At 36.2% G+C, this 21,273-nt stretch overlaps 1 protein-coding gene across 1 annotated transcript in view; it reads right to left on the reverse strand.

Annotated features, from left to right (window-relative positions):
* CWC27 (CWC27 spliceosome associated cyclophilin) overlaps positions 1-21,273 on the reverse strand; it is a 148,048-nt gene that overhangs the window by 40,907 nt on the left and 85,868 nt on the right. The gene's annotated exons all lie outside the window — the stretch shown is intronic.

Below are 21,273 nucleotides of genomic sequence, written 5' to 3' on the forward strand. Positions count from 1 at the left end.
TTGGTAAGACACAAATAGGACCATGATCTTGGGTAACATTTGTTTTACTCATTAACTTCAGTTTTTCCCCTTGTCTCCATCTCTTTTTGACCTAGGAGTACACTCATACTGATGAAACATTTTACCACAGCTATCACCAGTTTTTATTGAAAAGCATACAGGATGCCCTGTTTTAAACATTTAAGAGTTTCAATGTCTGTTTTTTTCTTTAGAAGAGTTATATTTCTATGTTCCATGCCAGCATGCTTTTTCTTCCTTTCATTTTAGCAGATACCATTATCTTTTTTTTCTGGAATCATTTTTGTATACCTGAGTACAATGGGCTCCTTCACTGTACAACAGAAGATAAAGTATTCACAATTTTATTATAAGAGCACACATGTGGCATTATATGCACAGGAATAAAATTAAAGCTGAAGTATCCAAAGCCTGGGCTAAAACCATATTTATGCTGCTGAAGGCAAGAAAAATTATTTAGTCTACAGTAACAAGTAAGTAGCAGCAAAACAAATATTTGGTCGACTGTGGAAAGTCAATGCTTTCATTACTTGTTACGAGCATAAAAGCTAAAAACAGGCTCACCGAGCATATTCTGACAGCAAGTAACACATCTATTTATCACTCTTTGGTGTATATAAAACTGTGATTCCTAATTTATGGATTTTTATGTAAAGGGCATAACCAACTTTGTCTTAAATATATCATAAGCTATTATGCATATACATATATATTCATATTGTCCATTTATTTTAAAAAGCACTCTTGCAAGTTTTTCATTACTAGTATAAGATACAATACTCCCTGCCCTATAAAGTGCTTTAATTCATTGTAATATACTCAGCATTCTAACAAACTTATTAATGAACTATTTGTCTACACATGTAAATAACTGCTTTGGTAATGTGCAAAATGGTTATAAATTGCTGAATGCTTGCTAAGCTAAGAAGTCTGCGATTTGTGATTTATATATATTATTTAATATCTTATAACAAATTACTTATCATTACTCTGATCTTACAGATAAGGAAACTGAGGCTCAGAAATGACTTGTCCAAGATTGGCCCCCCATCAGAGTGAGTGAGAAGCCCACATCTGTCTGAGACGTGAGACAGGTTTCTGTGAAATCACACTCCTGACAGTGTGGCAGAGGGGTGAAAATGTCTCACAATTTAGCAATTTAATTGTCAATCTTATTTAAAAAAGTTATAAATATATATTATTTCTATATTTGTATACATATTTGTACAGAGAAATAGAGTAGAAATGTATACTGCGGTGGCTATTTCTAGGTGAGAAAAAAGGTGATTTCATTTTCTTTGTTTTATTTTATGATAAAAATTTTCTGCAAAAAATATGTGTTAAATTTTAAATAGTATATGTACCTGAGTAAGAGAATTAGCAAAGGAACAAGGGTTCTTGTTATTGAGGAACCCAGTCACACTAGGGAAGAGTGAGAAGGCAAGAGTGTGCCCTGTGCTGTGGGACTGCAATCAGACTATCAGCATAGCTCCCAGGCTGACTGGCTGGGAGAGCACACCTAGTACCCAGGTCTTGATTTCTAAGTACTGTTCTCCGCTATAAGAAACCAGAGCACCTTAGGAAAAAGAATGGTTTCAGGCTGGGGCAAGGAAAGTATAAATCTAGAACACCTTGTTAAATAAGAAAATAAAGATGTACTCAAATAATAGAAAATAACAAAAGAACACAAGCTGGCTTGAAGGGGCTCCCACTGGCCAAGTCAAAATAAAGTAAAAATATTTATTTTGAGCACCAAAATAAGTAACGATGGAAAACATACTGTAACCCATGAAATTAGATTCTACGAGTTTATATTGATGTGCATAAGTAAATGGGGAAGAAAGGACAGCTCTTTTTTAATAATGGAACACAAACTATAAATATAAAAGGAATGATGGAGTTAGAAAATCGCCAGTGAATACTAAAACTAACAGTGAAAGTTGGATGAGGGATGAGATATTTACATAATCTCAAAAGTATCTCCCTAAAGCTAAATATTTTTGGTACATTATCTTGGATTGGTTCCTGGAGTGGGGGCAGGGGTGCAGACAGGTCTAAAGGACATTATTAGGACAAAAGACAGAAGATGAATTTTGACTGTGAATTAGACACTACAAAATGGTTTGTGAGCAAAGGAATAATAATTAGTATTACTTAATGTTAAATTTCCTGATTTTGATAATTATATTGGTTATGTACAAGTCCTTGTTTTTAGGAAACTGACTCTTAACTACCTAGAGGAAAGACCTGACATCACTAAAGAACACTCTCTTATGATTTGAATGCTTAGTCCCTGGGACCTTTGGAAAATCAGTTTTGGAAAATCAGTTTTTCTAGACCTTAAGAAAGATTTTCCATTCTATTCAATATATAGCCATGAGCAGCTCATTTATAAGATGCCATGCCAGGTCCTACAGACCAGCTAGAGCAGTGGTTCTGACTGTGGCACGCAGACTGCACCAGCTTCACCTGAAAACTGGACAGAAATGCAAATTCTTCAGCTCTACCCCAGACCTATCCAGGTTATACTGATAAAACATAGCACAGTACTAGGGGATAAGATGGTCAACTGCTTGAAAGCAGGATTATGTAGGACAGAGGTAGATAATTTTATAGTTAATATGGATATAATAAGACATTACTAAAGGTCTGTGAGCAAAGGAATAATATAATAATTATATTAAGAAGATCACTCCAGTAGCAGTGTGTAAAATGGATCATTTCTGGGAGATCCTAGAGGGAAAAAAACAGTTTAAGTTTCCTTACAGTAGTGCTAACAAAGGTATGCTAAGAACCTGAACTAGCCTCGGGGAGTAGAACGGGACAGATAAGAGATCCCACAATGGGTGGGGGCAGAAGACCTGTGACTGGCTGAGCCTCGCACAGGCTCAGGGGTAAGAACGGGGAAGGGGGAGGAAGAGACAAGAGCAATCAAAGGTTACTGAGAACTCGAGGCTGCGTGGTTCAGAGAACAGTTTCAACCCAGGTGAATTCAAGAGAACTTCCTATAGCTGGGCCTTTTAAAGGCTAAGGATCCCAGCCTTGTAATCCCATAAAAGCGCGTTCTTCTAAACAGTGTCAAGCAAGGAAGCAGTAATTCGGGCCTTATGATTCTATAAAGCATGCTCATCTAAACAGTGTCATGGAAGGAAGTGGTTTTCAGACGTGCAGACTTGGAGATCTGTAAACATTCCCAACAAACTTTAATGGATGAGATGCTTTTTAATTTTACAAATTGAGGACTTCAAAAAATACTTCTATGAGCTGTTGAGAGGATAAATTGGTGAAGTGACTTTGGAAAATAAAGGGCAATGTCTGCAGGAGATGGAGGTGTGCACACTCCGCAGAATATGTGGTGTGTGTTGTGTAGCTGCTGAGAACATACATCAGTTGAATCGGGCTCTGATGTTGCCCACCAGCAGGATTTTGGACCAATTACCCACTCCGTTTCTTGATCTGTAAAATGTGGGTAATAATAGTGTCTACCTATTGTTTTGAGGATTAAATTAAATTAATACATACAGGGCACTTAGAAGAGCTCCTGGCACACAGAAGTGGTAAACGTGACCCACCATTACGGTTGTGGTGATGACGGCCACTCACACCCAGCAATGCCATTTCTGGACAAGCTCCAGAGGAACTCTTGTTCATGTGCACAGGAGAAATGCACAAGGGTGCTGTCCCCAAAATGCTTAAAATAAAAAATATATGGAAAGGACCTCAGTCTATGACCAGGAGAAAAATACACTGGCATGAGCATTCAGTGAATATACCATTTAAAATGAATAAACATGTGCTACACATAAAAACATGGGCGAGGAGGGGAAAGCATAACGTTCAATGAAGAAACAAAGTGCCATTGGATGAATGCTATTTGATACCACTTACGTGAAGTGGCACACTAACAATATTATTATTTTTATTGGCTACATACAAACACATGATATAGTAAAAGATTTTTAAAAATAAACAGGAGGAGAACACATTCAATTCTGGGTAGTGGGTAACTTGGGGGAGTAGAGAAATAAAACTGGAGCATATATGGAGGACTTATCTGGTATTTGAAATGCTTATATTTGAAAAGTCTAAAAAAATATGAAAATAATTATAATTAGTTGGGTAAAAATTTGGTTAAATTCCTGTACTTTTCTGTATGTTTAAAATACTTTACAAAGTAAAAAAAGGAAAAAGAAAAAATAATGAGCCCATCAATGTGGACATATTTTTTAAAAGGACTACATTTCAATATTTTTATTTTAAAATAATTTTAAACTTACAGAAAAGTGGAAGAGTAGTATAAAAATTCTTCTGTTTTTATGCAAAATCACCAGTTTTTAACATTTTGACACAGGTTTTTTTCCGCTCTCTTTGCATATATACATTTTTTTCTCAACCACTTGAAAATAGTTTGCCATTCACCATGGCTTTTCACTCCTAATACTTTAGTGAACTCTTTCATTTCTCTATTTTAGTGGAATGTTTGCCAGATTTACTAAATGATGCAACTGCTCTGAAGCCATTGCCATCCTTCTATTATTACACTAAAAATTTTAAGCTATCCCATAAAATCATAAACAATATATCAACTCAGCTAAAAGTTGAATTAAAAAAATACAGCCCTTGTGAGATTTGAACTAGAATATGTACATTTGTGATTATATGCACACATTGTATTTATGTCATTTTAAACTAGTCATAATATCAACTATCTAAAGAATTCTATTCACCATTACAGTACTTAGAAGAATGAATGGATTCAATGTTTGTGCAATAAACATTGCTATTACATAATAAAACTCACCTAGAGCAAAGGATGAGGTAACAGTCATGAAAGGACAAGTAAAAATGTATAGGGTTGTCTATGGTGTTAGGGATGAGAGTGAGTAAAGAAGAGGAAGAACCCAAAGGCGATACTAAAATATTTTAACTTGGCTGATCGGAAGAACAGTGGTGCCATTAATAATAGCAGTAGACAAATTAGGTCTGGGGCTTGTTTTTGTGGGGAAGAATATACACTTAATTTTGGTCACCATTAGTTTTAAGTAAACTTATTTTAAAAAGAAAGTTGGATATGTGGGCCTGAAGCTTAGAGGTAGAACAAGGGATTTGAGAATTATTTTAAATAATTTATAAAACTCACTAAATTATTAATGTATACGGGGGGGAAATCCAGTATTGCACAAGTACAAAGCCTTGAATTAAGGGGGGGAAAAAGGCTATATTTAATCCTAAAAAGAAACTGCTTTAGGTTTCTAATTTTACACTAACCAGTATTTATGGTAACAAATTTACTGGATTCAAATGACAAAATGAAGCATCAAAATCTAGTTATTTAGTTCTATATAGTTGGCTAGAACTCACATACACACTCACACACAAACAAACATTTATATCTTTAAAGGATATTATAATACGTTAAATTGTACAGGAAAAATACATGCATGTAACACAAAAAAGGACTTGTTTTCATGCCCTGCATTTCTCCATGGAACTTAAAATTTTTTAACAGACATTATCTCATTGTTTTAAGAACTGTTATGAAACAATCTGACATTTATACAACACCGTTCATTTTCAATAATCTCAAAGGGCTGTACAAACCCTGGAAGAACGACTTTGTTCATGTTCAATATGCAACCACTGAGGGATGGAGGTGGGATGGGTGGGTAGAGAAGCGAGCAGGACTGTGGTAGATATTCTGGGGAGCACAGCAGTAACTTTATACAACCATTTCAGAAAGGAAGTGAAAGACATTAAACTGAAACCATGAAGAAACAAGCAGAAAAGATCCAAGGTAAGATTGCATTACACTTGTTAAATTTGAGGAAAATATTAATACCATGGGGCTTATTCCCATTTTTGTATTTTGTTCAAATAATATGTAGATACCTTCAAGATTTTTTTAAAAAATGGAGTATCATCTGCTAAATCAAGAATTCCATTTTCTATAGTGCTTTTTGTGTGGGTGGTGGTCTGTTTTGCAACTGTCGACCACATCCAGGATGCTGAATTATTATTAATACTAATAATATCAATTATTCCCTTTTTGAGCTGACTAGGATGGTGAAATAACAAACACTAAACTGGAAAAATTAAAAAATTTTGTTGTTGCTGTTCTGTTTTGTTTTTAATTTATCAGGTGTATTAGTCAGAGCTCTCCAGAGAAACAGGACCAACAGGATGCATATATATGTAGAAAGAGATTTATGAAAATACTGTATACGTTACATACTTAAACCTTACAATAAACAAATAAATATACCCATTTCACAGATGAGGAAACCGAGGCAAAGAGAGGCCAAGTGTTGTAGGTTTGTTTTTGTTTGCCTAGTGTGCTTCTTGATCCATTCTTCTGATAACAGATCCTGTCCCTGATGCCAGAGTAATACATGATCAACCAATCAGTGTCTGTCTTCTGGGAGCTGGGTGTTCAAGAAGGCTAGAAAGAAGCTCGGGTGAGTTGTCTGATGACAGATCCCAGAAAGAGTTCAAGAGCTCCTGTTCCCAAGACTGGAGTGCCCCCTGGTCTTCCCGCCCTTCTGAAGATTAGCTACTCAGGGCTCTGTTCCACTTTGTGTGCTAGCTCAGTATCCTACCCTGTGGCTTAAATTATAGATGGTGGTAACCAAGAACCTTAAGAAATACACAGATACATTATATCATTTATCCAAAAGTAGAGAGACGTCAGTAAATACACAAACCTAGATTTTTCTGACATCAAAGACTGTACTTATCTTAACCATGACACTCCACTAGTTTTTGAAAACTGGGGTCCTACAATGTTATCTGCCACCAAAAGAAATTATAACATTCTCTTGATTTTATATCTTGGCTTCTTTAGTAAACTTTTTGAAAGTAGTTAAGCTAATAACATGGAAAATCTTGTAAAATTACTCTATAAAATATAATTTCATTGTTGAAAGGGAAAATCCTTAGTGGGCATATTTGAGTTGGGATATTTGGATGTTATATAAAAAGGACTGCCAAAGGTATAAGAAAATGGTACTCGAACTGTGCTCTTTTCTCAGTCAGTGAGAAGAGATGAGACAACGCCTCAGAGAAGCAGGTAAAGAGAGAGAAGAGCACAGAATTTCTGCTGCAGGTTAATGCAATGGAAAGGCTCCAACACTCAGATTCTTCTAGCTCCACGATTGTGTGAAAATGGGCTGAATGAACCTCTCTAAGCTTCAGTTTTCTTATCTGTAAAATGGGATGGTAATTATCTACATATGGTCACTGTGTGGTCACATATGGTTACAGCTGGTCCTCCAGATCTGTTGGTTTCACATCCGCAGATATAACTGACTGCCGATTAAAGATAATTCGGGGGGGGGGGGGGGGGAAATCCCAGAAAGTTCCACAAAGCAAAGCTTGAATTTGCCATGCGCTGAGCACTATGCCGAGTCCACCTGAATGAAGTACAGGCATACGGTGACGGTGGTGCAGCCTGTATGCAAATGCGGGCTCTGTGCAGAACACTGTGACATTTTACATAAGGAACTGGAGCACCCACAGATTTTGGTATCTGTGGGGGTCCTGGAACCAGTCCCCCATTGCTACGGAGGGCCGACAGTATAAACAATACATATAAAGCTTATAGTGTAGATCCTGTACACAGTGAGCATTTCTGAAATGGTAGCTGCTCTTACTGTCGTCGCTGTCATTAGACTGAGTCAGGTGGCAGTGGCTGGGGGCTGACGGGAGAAGGCTGCTGAGAACAGTCCGGGAATAACATAAGGTTGGACACCAGAAATATCTAACAGATAGAAAGTTTTAATTTTTTGTTAGGATCTCTTGCCTGTGTGTTTAATCTTGTAGTTATTGTGAAAGGTGACACAGACTAAAAAAGTGCACAGATTTAAAATGTATTATGGCTCAGTGATGATCACAAAGGGAACACCCAAGCCAGGAGATCAAGCCCAGCTGGCCCTGCACTCCTGCTGCCCATCCATCTCCTAACCAGTCTCCCCCTGCTCACCAAAGCAATCCCTACCCTGCCCCTTGTGATAATCACACCCTTTCTTCATAATTTTACCCCTTCAGCATGTGTTACTGCTTCATTTATACCCGCTTTTCCCATTCTATATAAATGGAATCACATCGCATCTTTCCTGTGTCTAGCTTCTCTGGCTCAACAGTGTATTTGTGAGATCTGTCCACACTGCTCTGTGCAGTTATGGGTCATTAACTTTCTTCGGTTTACAGTATTCTGTTGCATGAATCTATCACAGTTTTTAACCATTCCACTGTTGATGGATGTTTGTGCTGTTTCTTGTTTCTGGCTGTTACAGATAATGCCATCATGAACAACCCTGTGTGTGTGCACACGTTTCTGATGATTATGTGCCTAACAGAATCAGTGGGTCACAGAGCATGTGTATTTTTAACTTCGGCAAAAAGTGCCTACTGTTTTGTGAAGCGGTTGTATCAGTTTACACTCCCAATACCAGAGGACGAGAGTCCCAATATCCCACATTCTCAGTAGCAATTAATATTGTCACTCTTCTGGAGGGTGTGTAGTATTGGCTTCCATTTTGCGTTTTCCTGGAATACACAGGAAGTTGGGCAAATCTTCTTAGGATTATTGTGAAGTGACTATTAAAGTTTTTTGTGCATTTTTCTTTGAGTTACTTTTCTCATCAATTAATAGTAGTTCTGTTGTATTCTGGCTATGTTGTAAATATCTACTCCTATCTGTGGTGTGTCTTTTCACTTCAGAGTGTCTTTTCATGAACAGAGGATTCTAATTTTAATACAGCAAAACTTAGCAAACATTTCCTTTATGATTAGTTCTTTTTGTGTCCTAGTCCTTAAATTTCTATAACAGGGTCATAATGACATTCTCCTAAGATACTGTCTAGAAGTTTTATTGCTATGCCTTTCCTATTTAGATCTACAGTCTATCTGGAATTAGCTTTCATGTATGGTGTGAGTTAGGGGTCAAATAATTTTCTGTCCTCAAGTTAATAATCCAATAGTTCCAGCATCATCACTTGAAGACTCCCCTTTCCCCACTGCTTTTTCAGGGCCCCTTTATAGGCTCCCTATTCTATTGCATATCTGTCTGTCCATCACTGCACCAGTCCACACTACCATAATTACATAACTTTATAATAAGACAATATCAGAATTACTACCTTCCTCATCCCCTTTATGACTGTCTCAGCTATTTGGGTTTCCCTATAAATTTTATTTATTTATTTATTTTTATTTTTCTAAAAATATATCTTTATTGATTTCAGAGAGAGGAAAGGAGAGGGAGAGAGAGAGAAACATCACTGATGAGAGAGTCCAACTGGGGGTGGAGCCCGCAACCCGGGCATGTGCCCTGACCGGGAATCGAATCCCGATCGCCTGGATCCTAGGTCGGCGCTCAACCGCTGAACCACGCCTGGCCGGGCTCCCTATAAATTTTAGAATCAGCAAGTCGGGTTCTGTAAAACTGTTAAATTTTAATTAAAACTGCACTGAAACTAAAGAACAGTTTGGGAAAATCATCATCTTTACAATTCTGAACTATCCAATCCATAAATGTGGCACATCTCTCCACTTCTTAAGGTCATTTTTAATGTTATTCTGTAAAGTTCGGAAGTTTTCTGTGTCTTGCAAATCTGTGTAATATTTATTCCAAGGTATCTGACATTTTTCATGCTAATGTAAATGGGATCTCTTTTTAAATGTGATTTTCTAAGTTTTGTTGCTTTGACAATGCAGGTGACTTCTATATACTGAATTTATATCCAATTATCTTGTACACTCACTTATTATTTTACCCATAGAATCTTTTGGATCTTGTATGCATATAATTGTACCAGAGATAGAAAACAGTTCTTTGCTTTCTAAACCTTTTAATTTCTAATTCTTGCCTTGTTACACCAGCTAGGATCTCCAGTAAATCTTTATAAATATAACAATGTCGAATAAAAGAGATTCTAGTGTGCATCCTTAGCTCATGCCAGATATCACCACACCACTGTGTATGGTATCTGCTGTATGTTTTCTACGGTACCCTTTGTAACATATTTCTAGTGTGCTAGAATGTTTTACTAAAATCATGAACACATGTTGAGTTTTATTAAATGCTCTTTCTCCTTCTATCAAAATGATAAAGTGATTTTTCTCTTCATTCTAATACTGTGGTAAATTATATTGGTTGCTTTTGAATATAAAGCCAAACTTGCATTCTTGAAATAAATCCAAATTTGTCAGGATGTATTATGTATTGAAAATATTGCTTTACTTGATATACTAGTATTTTGTTTAGAATTTAAGGAGTTGGTTTATGATTTTCTTTTCTTGCAATGTCTTTACCAGGTTTTCTTATCAACATTATACTAGCTTCATAAATCGAAGAGTAAAGTGTTCCCTCTTTTTCTATTCTCTGGAAGTTTCTGTAAGATTGGTGTTATTTGTGCAAGTCTTAAATTATGGATTTGATTTCTCTAAGAGTAATATTCAGAATCCTACTTCTTCCTAGATTAGTCTTGGTAAGGTGCAATATTTCTTAGTTGCATAGGGGTTTTATGATATCATCTTGAAAGCATTTTAGTGTTGGTAGGATCTGTAATTATGTCCTTCTAAAAACTGCGGATGATTATTTACATCTTTTTTCTTACCCAGTTTCATTAAGAGTTTATCAATGTGATTAGTCTTTTAAAAGAATAAGTGTTTGTTTTTGTCATCCCTATGCCATATGTATGTTTTCTATTACACTAATTTCTGCTCTTATATTTTATTACTCCTTTGTTCTTTCTTTGGGTTTAATTTGCTAACTTCTTAAGAGGGATACTCAATCTTGTCTCTGAACTTCAAAAATAAAGTAAGGATATTTATTTTAAAGACTATTTCTGATCATTTCAATATCTGGAGTCCTTTAGGACTGTTCCTCTATGTGGTTTCTGCTGGGTTTTAGTCAACTGATTTTGTTTCTTTGTGTGCCTGGCTATTTTTTACTGTATGCCAGGTAATGCATTTGCTGAATTGTTTGTAAAAATAAAAGCAACACCTAAAATGATATTATTTTCCTCCACTGATGATTTACATTGGCTTCTGCCAGTGCCCGCAGGCACTAGCAATTCAGGATCACCTTAATCTAACTTCAGGGACTGAGATTTGAAGCCGTACCTACATGGGCCTGTCCACTTCCAGTCGACCAGTACTAAAGGAGAAAAGCCCTTAGGCAGCCAGACCCAAAGTGAGAGGTGGTCACAAACATCCACTTTCCAGGCCCTGGACTCTATTCCCCATCCCCTTTTCCTAAGAGGCTGCTAAAAGCACTGCATTACCTTTCAGCCCCACCTCGATGCCCCATGAATTAATTCGGCAAATTTTCCTAAGGGAAAGAGTTGCCCAAAACCCCGGACCTCCACTCTCCATTGGCTCTTGGCCTTGAAATAAACTCTTCACTTTCTTGTGAGTTCTCCAATGTCTTAAAGATTTTTAAAAAGACTTCTAATGCTCTTTTTAGCAGTCTAACTTGCTGTAAAACCTATTGAGTCTTTAATATCAACTATTATTTTTTATTTCTAGATTTCCTGTTTTAAAATCTGCTTGTTCTTTATATTTTTAAATTTATTTCTTGAAATATATTACATATGCTTATTTAACATTTCGTGTCTGAATAAAATCTGAAGAATTTGTGTGTCTAATTCTGTTGTCTGTTGTTTCTAATAGCTTTTGTCGGGGTGTCTGGAGTGTGAGTGTGAGTGTGTGTGTGTGTGTGTGTGTGTGTGTGTGTGTGTGTTCCTTCAGAGCTACTAATTTTCTTTTGTCCTTTCTTTGAGGACAGAGAATGAAAGTAGGTTCCTCTTCAAAGGATTTATATTTGCTTGTATCAGGCTTCTGGGGGCACTAAGGATCCAGGATCATTTCCAACTAAATTCTTGGCTGGAGAATTTTGAGACCACCCAGGCAGGGCAAACTGGGACTCCAAACTGATGGGAAGGCTGCCTTGTGGCTACAGTCCCTAGGACATGCTCTTGCCCCAAAATACTCTGCTCTATAACCCATGATAGGCAGCTTTCCTGCAAGTCCTCTGATAACAGTGAAGGGACTGCTTATTTCTAATCCTCCTTGCCACTCAGGATGAGGTCTTCTTGGTCCTCAGCTATATAGGACAGTCTTCTATTAGACAGCCCCTACCTTGGGAAGACCTTAGGCTTTATAGTCCCTTTTTATGAGACGTCAAAACACAATGCTCCAGTTCAGCCAAGTTAGTAAATGTCATTAGAGTTAAAGGTGGACTCGTGCAGTACTTACTTCTCTTTGTTCAGGTCTTTATTTACTCCCTGGTGTGAGTTTTCTGTGTTTTGTTTTTTATTTACAAGTTCATAGAAACATCTGAGAAGATATTTTCATATTATATCAAATATTTTTAATTGTTTTCAGTGGGAGGATCAGTTTGGACTCCTAGCCTATCATGTTACCAGAAATTGAGTTTCTATAACATTTAAATTTTTGTCATCATTCCAAAATTGTATGTTTAGTTTTTGAAAAGGCACAAGTATGATAATTATGTGCTCTTTACAGGACTCTAGGCTTATAAAGGGGGGTTTAGAAACAAGTGTTCTCACCAAAACCAAAATGATTTTTAATACATACCAATTAAAACCTTACAGACTGTATTTACTCAAGGTTGGATCAAACTGAAGAATGGAAAGAGCACTGGACTGGAAGCCAGGGGACCTGAGCTCCAGGCCTCCTCATTGGCCGTGTGATTCTGGGTAAGGCCCTGAGCTGGCTGGGCTTGGGTTCCCCATGTATGTGATGGAGGAGTAAGACTGGATGCTCCTTTCAGAACCAAGACTCTGTGACGACTGCACAGAAGTATGCAATGTACATAGAGCATCCTCAAGATCAGAGTTTCTGATACACGAGATATTTCTTCACGCTAGCCCACTTTCACATTGTAAACATACTGCAGCATGTTTTAAATAAGCTTACACTGTGGTGTGGCCGTGTAAAAAAAAATCAGTCTAAACTACTTTTGTACTTCAAAATAGATGTTTAATTATGCTTAATATTTTGACATCATCTTAGTTCTGAGAACTTTATTATTCTCTTTGTTCTTTCTGGCATTTCAAATTCTTTAATGTAACTATTAGTATAATTTAGGGATTATCTGCTTTTTGCATGAAAATTACTAATATCCAAAAGCTGCATCTGTACCATGTGCCAGGAGTTAATGTGAAGAATTTTGAAAATATAACCATTTGAAACTGTCAGCATATTGCATTAATCATTAAAAATCAATCTACTACCATACAGATTAAACTGTCCAAAGTAAGTTTTAATGCAACATATTCACAGGTTTACACTATAAAGTTGTGAAAAGAATATCTTTTTCAATTTTGATTAAGTGCTGCAAGATGTTGAAGAAACTCAGCACTCAAATGAATTATATGTTTGATGTCATTTTTGGCAAAGCCTCAGAAAATGTCACATAAAAGAAAAACATCATACTTAAAATAAGGTCTTGACAGCGGTCTGGAATGGTTAACAACTCCATTCCTAAATGGGAATGCTGGTTGTAATCAAATTTTTAATGACGATATCAGTCCCCCTGCCATGAGACAATTGAAATACCAAAACACAATAAAAAACAACATATGCACACACACACACACACACACACAGTCCTCAGCTCTTTTGCTTCCTAAAGTGGGCAAATTTGTAATTATGTTAGTTCAGGCTCCAAACATCTAATGTTATTTATAAAGTTCCCTGCAGATTTATCAGTGGCCACTTGAGACACGAGGCAGGCTACCAGGCAATGTCAGTCAGGTTTCTGTTTGTTGTTTGGTTTTAATTTATAAGAGGTATAAATAATTCCCATCAGCGACAGAGATGAAGTCCCTGGGCATCAGTACTCTCACATCTTCTAAACCCTAGAGCTGGAAATGGTAGCAATTTTTCATCTCCCCACCACATTCATATAGTGTTCATATCCATGTCTTCTATCTGTTACTCTGTCTGATATGAGAGAATTAAGAGGAACAAATAACCCTAAAGGCAGGTTGTCCATTTAAGAGTTACTGGCCAACTTCACTTGAAAAGTTTTTTAAAAAGCATATTACAAACAAGATTATAATAAAATAACGTTATGGAAAAGAATACACATGTGTATTTCTGGCATGAAGATTAAAAAGTCCAGAAAAATAAATACCACAAAGTTAACTATAGTTAATACTTCTGTCTTTGGCAGAAGTATTACTGGATGATCTTTCTTTTTATCTATATGCTTTTCTCTATTTCTGATACTTTTTGCAAAAGGACATATGCTACTTTTATAATTGGAAGAAATAATACAGCTTTTTTTTAAACAGTTATTGCCAAAGATTAATGGTTAGCTGTATCAATTAACAAACCTATTTTTACTGGATTAGGAATAGCTTTGATATTAATAATAAGACAAACTAAAGTTATGACAAATATAGCTAATGGCTACTGTCAAATTTCCTACAATGGAATTACATCGATCACCAGGGAGAAAGAACGCTTATTAAAAAACGATATAAAGACAGAAAAGGGCTGCAAAGAGATACCCTTAACACATTAGTTCTTATAGATGAGTCCTAAGTTACCATTAGGAGATCTACAAGATGGTACAGAATTCAAGAAATATAAAAATATATGAATTGGTTAGAGTTTATTTTTCATTGCACGTAAAAATTAAATATGCCCATAATGTATGGTCCTAAAATAAAGTTCAACAAGATTTGTTCTTGATGGCTAGTGAGAAAGTTTGAGATAGATCGTCCAAAAAAAGCACAAAGTACTTTATGGAATCTCAAATTAAAGATGATCATCTCTCATTCACCTTAACAAGAGATTAAATTCTTTGTCTAACTGTAAGGGTCTATACACCTTTACACTTGCTATATAGCTTTAGAAGTCTTTATTATTTAAAAGTATATTACTGAAAGATATATTGCTAGAAATGTGCTTTCTGGCACATGAAGGTAATAACATGTATGCAATAAAATTTCACTGGAGAGACTGGTGGTCCTGACTACAAAGGGAAGCTTTGTTTTTCAGGACTTCCAGGCAATAGGATTTTTCACACAACTGAATATTTCAGATAAGAGAATTTTATCTTTAATTGATTAAAATGATTAAAGTTTTTACCAATTAGGTTAGAATCATTGCACATTCTATGCCTTATTAAACAATAAATACCATCTAAACTTTTCTTAATGAATGGGTCATTATAATGAGCATCTGACATGTTCTCTCAGAATATAATGAAATATAATCTACAGCAAATGGTTTCATAATTTTCCACTCCTTTGTTCTTGTGGTTCCTCACCTGTGTCAAGTGGTCAACTATCACCTCTTGCTGCCACCAGAAGAGGTGTCCCTAGCTGTGCCTTTCTCTCTCACTTAGCCAATTAATAGAGTAGGTTAGAGAGATCCACAGGTAGTCCCTGCTCTTACTTTTCTTAGGCTTGTTCATTTATTTTTTAATTCTTGAGATATATAGGCTATATAGTCATAAATCATATGAATTTGCCCTTTTAAAGGGCACTCTCCCTCACTTTCATTGGTTTGTAGTCTGTCTTGAACTTAGAACCAGGTAATCAATTTGTTAGCACCATGCCCAAAGTAACAAATAAAGAGTATTATTGTGGCTGGTCCGAGAGGCTTTCTATGGGTCACCGGCATATATACTTACCCTTTTCTATGTAAATAACATTAAAAGTTAGTACATGGATTAAAAGTAGACCACAGGAAAAACAGGTCTGATACTTCTGGGGTCCAAGAAACAGTGATGATTCAGGGGACCTGGAGAAAGTGAACTGCTTTGAAAAAAGGGTTTTTGCTTAGTTTTCTCAAAAAGAGGAATTAATTGTGCACTGTATCGGGCACAGCACAGAGCTAGCATTCCACAGGGATTTCTGTTGCTTATAAAAACAAAGGTTAAGCTAGTTTAATATTATAGGTTAGAGGAAAAGTGGTCAAAAACTAAATACACACCTTCACAACCTATCAAACCTGAGGGGCCCTTGTCTGACTTACTCCAGCATGAAAATGACGGTCTGAAGAAACCTGAGGTGGCCAGTGCAACGTAAGAGGAACTAAGCACCTCAGGATGTGCTTCACGAAGAGGCTTTAAAATCCTTTCTTGATTTCCGAGCTTGGATTGCCCCTACCTCCCCCACCTTCTGGCACTGGCCATAGAGCAGGTATTGTGTACTTAGAACTCTGAAAGGGGGATTCGAGACCTTATCTCCCGAAAGCGGATTCGAGGATATGTCCAAGCCTGTATCTCTATGTGGCTGCTCAGTGTGGGACTAGTGTTGATGTGCTGAAGCTTAAAGAAACCTGGGAGGTACTTAGAAACATAATTTAATGAAAAGGATTATATAGTTTATTAAAGTACTTGACAGAGCCAACACAGGAAACCAACTCTATCTCCAATTAACTACCAATCTTATTTAAAATATATTGCCCCCCACAAACATCCTAAGCACAGGCACAGGCCTAGATGATTTAAAGGGAACTAAAAGACTCCTGGGCTACAAACAGAACTGTCCTGTAGTACATCTCTTCTGACAATGCTGGTCTCTAAAGTAAAACACCACATTTCTTATTTACCTACATTGGGTGGTAGAGCCTACCGCAGACTGTATTCAACAAAGAAATGTTACTCTTGAATTTCAGAATCAAATTTCATGCTACTATAAAAAATTCTATGACTGTAATATTGATTTTATTCATTGACATTCTATTTCTTTCATTTACTGAAGGCTTCTTTTATACATTATCTGAAGCTTTTAAAAAGTAAATAGGTGGCAAACCAATTGCAAAAGTGATGAGGTTGTATTTAGATAATGCTTTTCCTCTTATATAGAAGAAATATATCCATTATCCATAATTATATCTATAACCATCCACATTATATCCATTATCTGACAATATCCTTATGATATAAGGACCATCAGATTTTGAGCTTTACTGAAAAAATTGAAAATGCATAGTCCCATGTACATTTTACTACACTTTTAGAAATGCCTTTTTTTTTAATGAGGGGAATTGATGTCAGCATCATGACTGAGATACTTCCTTTGCCTCTTCCCTATAACATAACAGCTAGTGGGAGACCTAGAACTCCACAAAGATTCTTCTGTTCGGTACACCAGAGTGCCTGAGATCCACACAGGTGCACATCTGAAGGTGGAGGGACTGAAATGCACAGGGGCGGCGGAACTGGGGCAGTGACAAGAACAGCTCCCAAGGCCCTGCTTCTCCTGCCACAGCGGCCAGGCCTGCAGCCCCAGCGAGCACAGTAGCAGCAGCAGAGACAGAGCTTGCAACTCCACCCCTCCCCACCACAGCCCCAGCGAAGAAAAGGAAGGACAGCATCAGCGTCCACATGAGCGCCAGGATTCCAGCTGCCCCGCCCCAGCCGCGGCGGTTCTGCACCAAGGAGCCCGCAGCAGCAGCAGCAGCAGCAGCAGCGCACAGTACTCTTACTTAAGGATGCATACAAGTCCACACACACCCCTTTTAAGAAAAGTATGATTATAGAAATGCAACTGTGAGAATGCATGAAAGAAAAGTTTATTTCGAGATTTTATTTTGTCATGTTTATATGTAGCCATATTGATTATAGGCTTTATTATTATTTTTATTTACTTATTTTTTTATTGTTCAAAATATTACATATGTCCCTTTTTCTCCCCATTGATCCCCTCCACCCTACCCCACCCCTCCCCAGTCCATCACCACACCACTGTCTGTGTCCTTGTGTTATGCATATGTGCACATAAATTCTCTGATTAATCTCTCCCCACCCACCCCACTCCCCGCAACTAACACAGTATTAAAATTTATATTTCCAATTTGTAGGATTTGAATAAAAAACAAAATAGAACCAAAAATTGCTGTATTTTTTCTTCCAAATATATAATTATTATTTTTATATAGCAATGTAAATTTATTACAGGTTTTCTCACTATCTAATTCACTTCTTATGGAAACTTGAGAGGTGCACAAGGCTTTTTATGATATGAAAACTGAGTCACAAAGGTTTAAATAACTTCACTGCTAGTAAATGGAATTAAGACTCTTAGCACTTTCCTGTTTATCTTTTGAGGACATATAATATTTCAAAACATTCTTATAATTATTAGTGTTACATATGAGCACTGAGTATTACTGTCAAAAATACTACTAAAATATGGATGTGGTATATGCATCCAATAAAAATTCATATGAAAGATAGGTCTATATTACACAACAGTTTACGACACACTAAAATATCCACAAGGCTCATTTTAATATTGATTATCTACTTCTAAGTTTATTGGCAAATTAAATTGCTAGATACAGTATATCATGTTCAAAAGACCAAGTCATACAGAGTTGCCATAATACTCAGATAACTTAGTCTTGGACTAAAATAAAGTATTTATAAAAGCCTGATATGTAGCTATATAGTCCAATCAAGAAATCTTTCCTGAATAGGCTTAGGAGGGTATTCGGCTCAACTGATGCATGAAGTTACAAAGCCACGGTCAAATAACACTTTCCAACTTCTCTTCATGTGATAATCTTACTATGCAAATGCACATGAGAACCTTTGGATCCGTTCCCAGAGTTTACATAGTTCTAACTTTGGAGTATCCGTTGGCTGGGAAGATAAGGCTAAGTTCTAACATACATTCAAGGATGCCTAAATTTCTACTTTGTTTCCACAGTGCTATGCAGTGAGATGGCTCACAGATCATTTTCAATCATGGGGAAAGAAGGACTACTAGACTGAAAAACTGCACAGGAACATGTGAATATCAAATAAAATGTAGTATTGACTGAAATTCACAAATCTTTCATACTAAATAATTTTCTATCATCTTATCAGCAATACTTGTCAATTTCAAAAGATCAAAGTAAGTTTAGAGGAAATACAATCCTAAGAAAAAGGTAATCTATAATACATCATATATAGGGGCTAAATATGAATTTTGTTAAGCATTTTTTGAAGATAGTGACAATACAATTTTGCTCCTAGTAACACTCTTAAAAATATTAGAATCAAAATAGCCAACTTAGTGTCCACATCTTTTTTCCTAAATACAAACTCCAATAAGAGAAACCAGAGTTCCTTGGAGAAGTGCAAGAAGATGTGCAGAAGGCAAAACACAAGATCAATCCGGAGCATCTTGTGCCAGAAAGTAAGCAAGTACTCAAAGGATGGGGGCGAGATGAAAGGTCACAGAGGCCAACCACAAAGAGCAACTAAAGGCCAGTGCTGGCTTTATTTGAGCAACAAGATAAATAATGACAGTTTGGGATTATAGTGCATAGAATAAAATAAATACTTATAAGCCACACTGACATAAATAAGTAAATAAATAAATAATAGAAGAGAGACCTCTCTCTTACAAAAGAATTCTAAGTAATAAAAGTAATAGGAATCAGGGACATAGAAATCATCATTACAACTCCACAGTAAATAACTGTTGCCTACAGGCAAGACCCATCCATGGATGCTAAAATTAGTGGGGGAAGCTTGAAAAGAAACAGAATATTTATATAGTCTCAAAATATCTTCCCCCAAATACTTGTCATCTGAAAGGGAAAAAGAGTCACTTTACAGTGTAGCAACTCAGCAGACACGACTTTAACCATGAGATCATGGTAACATCACCAGTAAAAAGACAAGACATTTTGTTACCTCTGATATAATGCACTGGGAAGGACATATCACTTATGTGGCAATCTTGCTAAAAATTGCATAACCTCAATCTAATAATGAGAAAACACCAGACAAACTCAAGGTGAGACATTCTACAAAATATCTAACCTGGACTCTTCACAGTGTCAGTGTCATGAAAGGCAAGAAAAGACTTAGATCAAGGAGATCGAGGACAATAAGGAGGTGTGACGACCAAATGCAACATGGAATTCTGGGTGGAGTCATAAGACAGAAAAAAGACATTAGTGGGAAATCTGGTGAAGTTCTAACAAGGTCTACAGTTAGTTAATAGTGTATCAACATTAATTGCTTGGTTTTGATCACTGTACTCTGGTTAGGTTATACAAGACCTTAACATTGAAGGTATAAGGGATGTGTCTATTGTTTTTATAACTTCCCTGTAAGCCTAAAATTATTTCAAAATAAAACAATAGAAAATAAATAAATAAAATGGCTCATTCTGAGACTAAAGAAAAATAATAGCAACCATGACCCAAAACTTTTGGAAGCTATTTTAACTGTCATTTAGATTTAGGGAAAGTCCAGGTATTTTTAGATGATATAAAGAAAATTCAGAAAAGTAACTGCTAATATAATTCTCTTTAATTATGGGGGGGGGAACGGAATTGATTGTCACATAAACAGATTGAAATAAGCGCCATAAGAATCTTCTCTCTCATGTTAAGAAGTCATTCTTTAAGGAATCATTCTTTAAGGCTCAAATCTTTCTTTACCTACTTGTATTCAATATTTCAAAAGCGGATAAATAAACACAGTACTGTTTATGTATCATATAGGCCCTAACCATACATTACTATTACAGTAATTATCAATTTTCAGCTCTCTCGCTCCTTCTAGATCATGAACTACGAAGGCAAGAACCACCATCTATTGCCAACTGCACACGCCTAGACCAACATGGTGCTCCAGATATGGAGCGCTAATCATTATTAGCTCAAAATGAATTTAAAAATTTAAGTAAAAGATCTTTCTCACTGAAAGTACTTTCACATATTTAAAATGCTTTTAAATATAAGAAACAATCCCCATGTAATTCATGATTGTAAAAAGAAAAGATTTGAGGGTTCCAATCAGCTATTTGGAAAATGAATATTACATGCTATATTTATAGCTGAAACAGTTTTAAACTGAAGATCTCAGGGAAATAGCTTTATTGAGGCTTCTAGCTTTATAAAACTTATAGTGAAATATATAATATATTAAGCCTATATAAAAAGCAGGGTATTATTTTGATTAGCTTTTAATTAGTTTTATCAATATTTTAGATTTTCTGTATCTAAGCATAGGACTCAAATAAAAAGCCAACCAAACAAGTCTGTATTTAATACTTCTCAAACAATCGCACAACTGTTTATACAAGTATCAAACATAGGGATTAAATACTTTTCTTTGATGCTTTAAAGGGTATACAATACAAAAATGGGCATTTGTTCCATTCTGTGTCCTTCTAGATATGTGCTATGGCAACATCTGAATTCTGCCCGATGTCAAGTACTTTTTTAAAATTTAGGAACAATAGTTATGATCACGTTTGA

This window comes from Miniopterus schreibersii (assembly GCF_964146895.1).
Source record: "Miniopterus schreibersii genome assembly, chromosome: 3".
In the NCBI taxonomy this organism is placed as follows: Eukaryota; Metazoa; Chordata; class Mammalia; order Chiroptera; family Miniopteridae; genus Miniopterus; species Miniopterus schreibersii.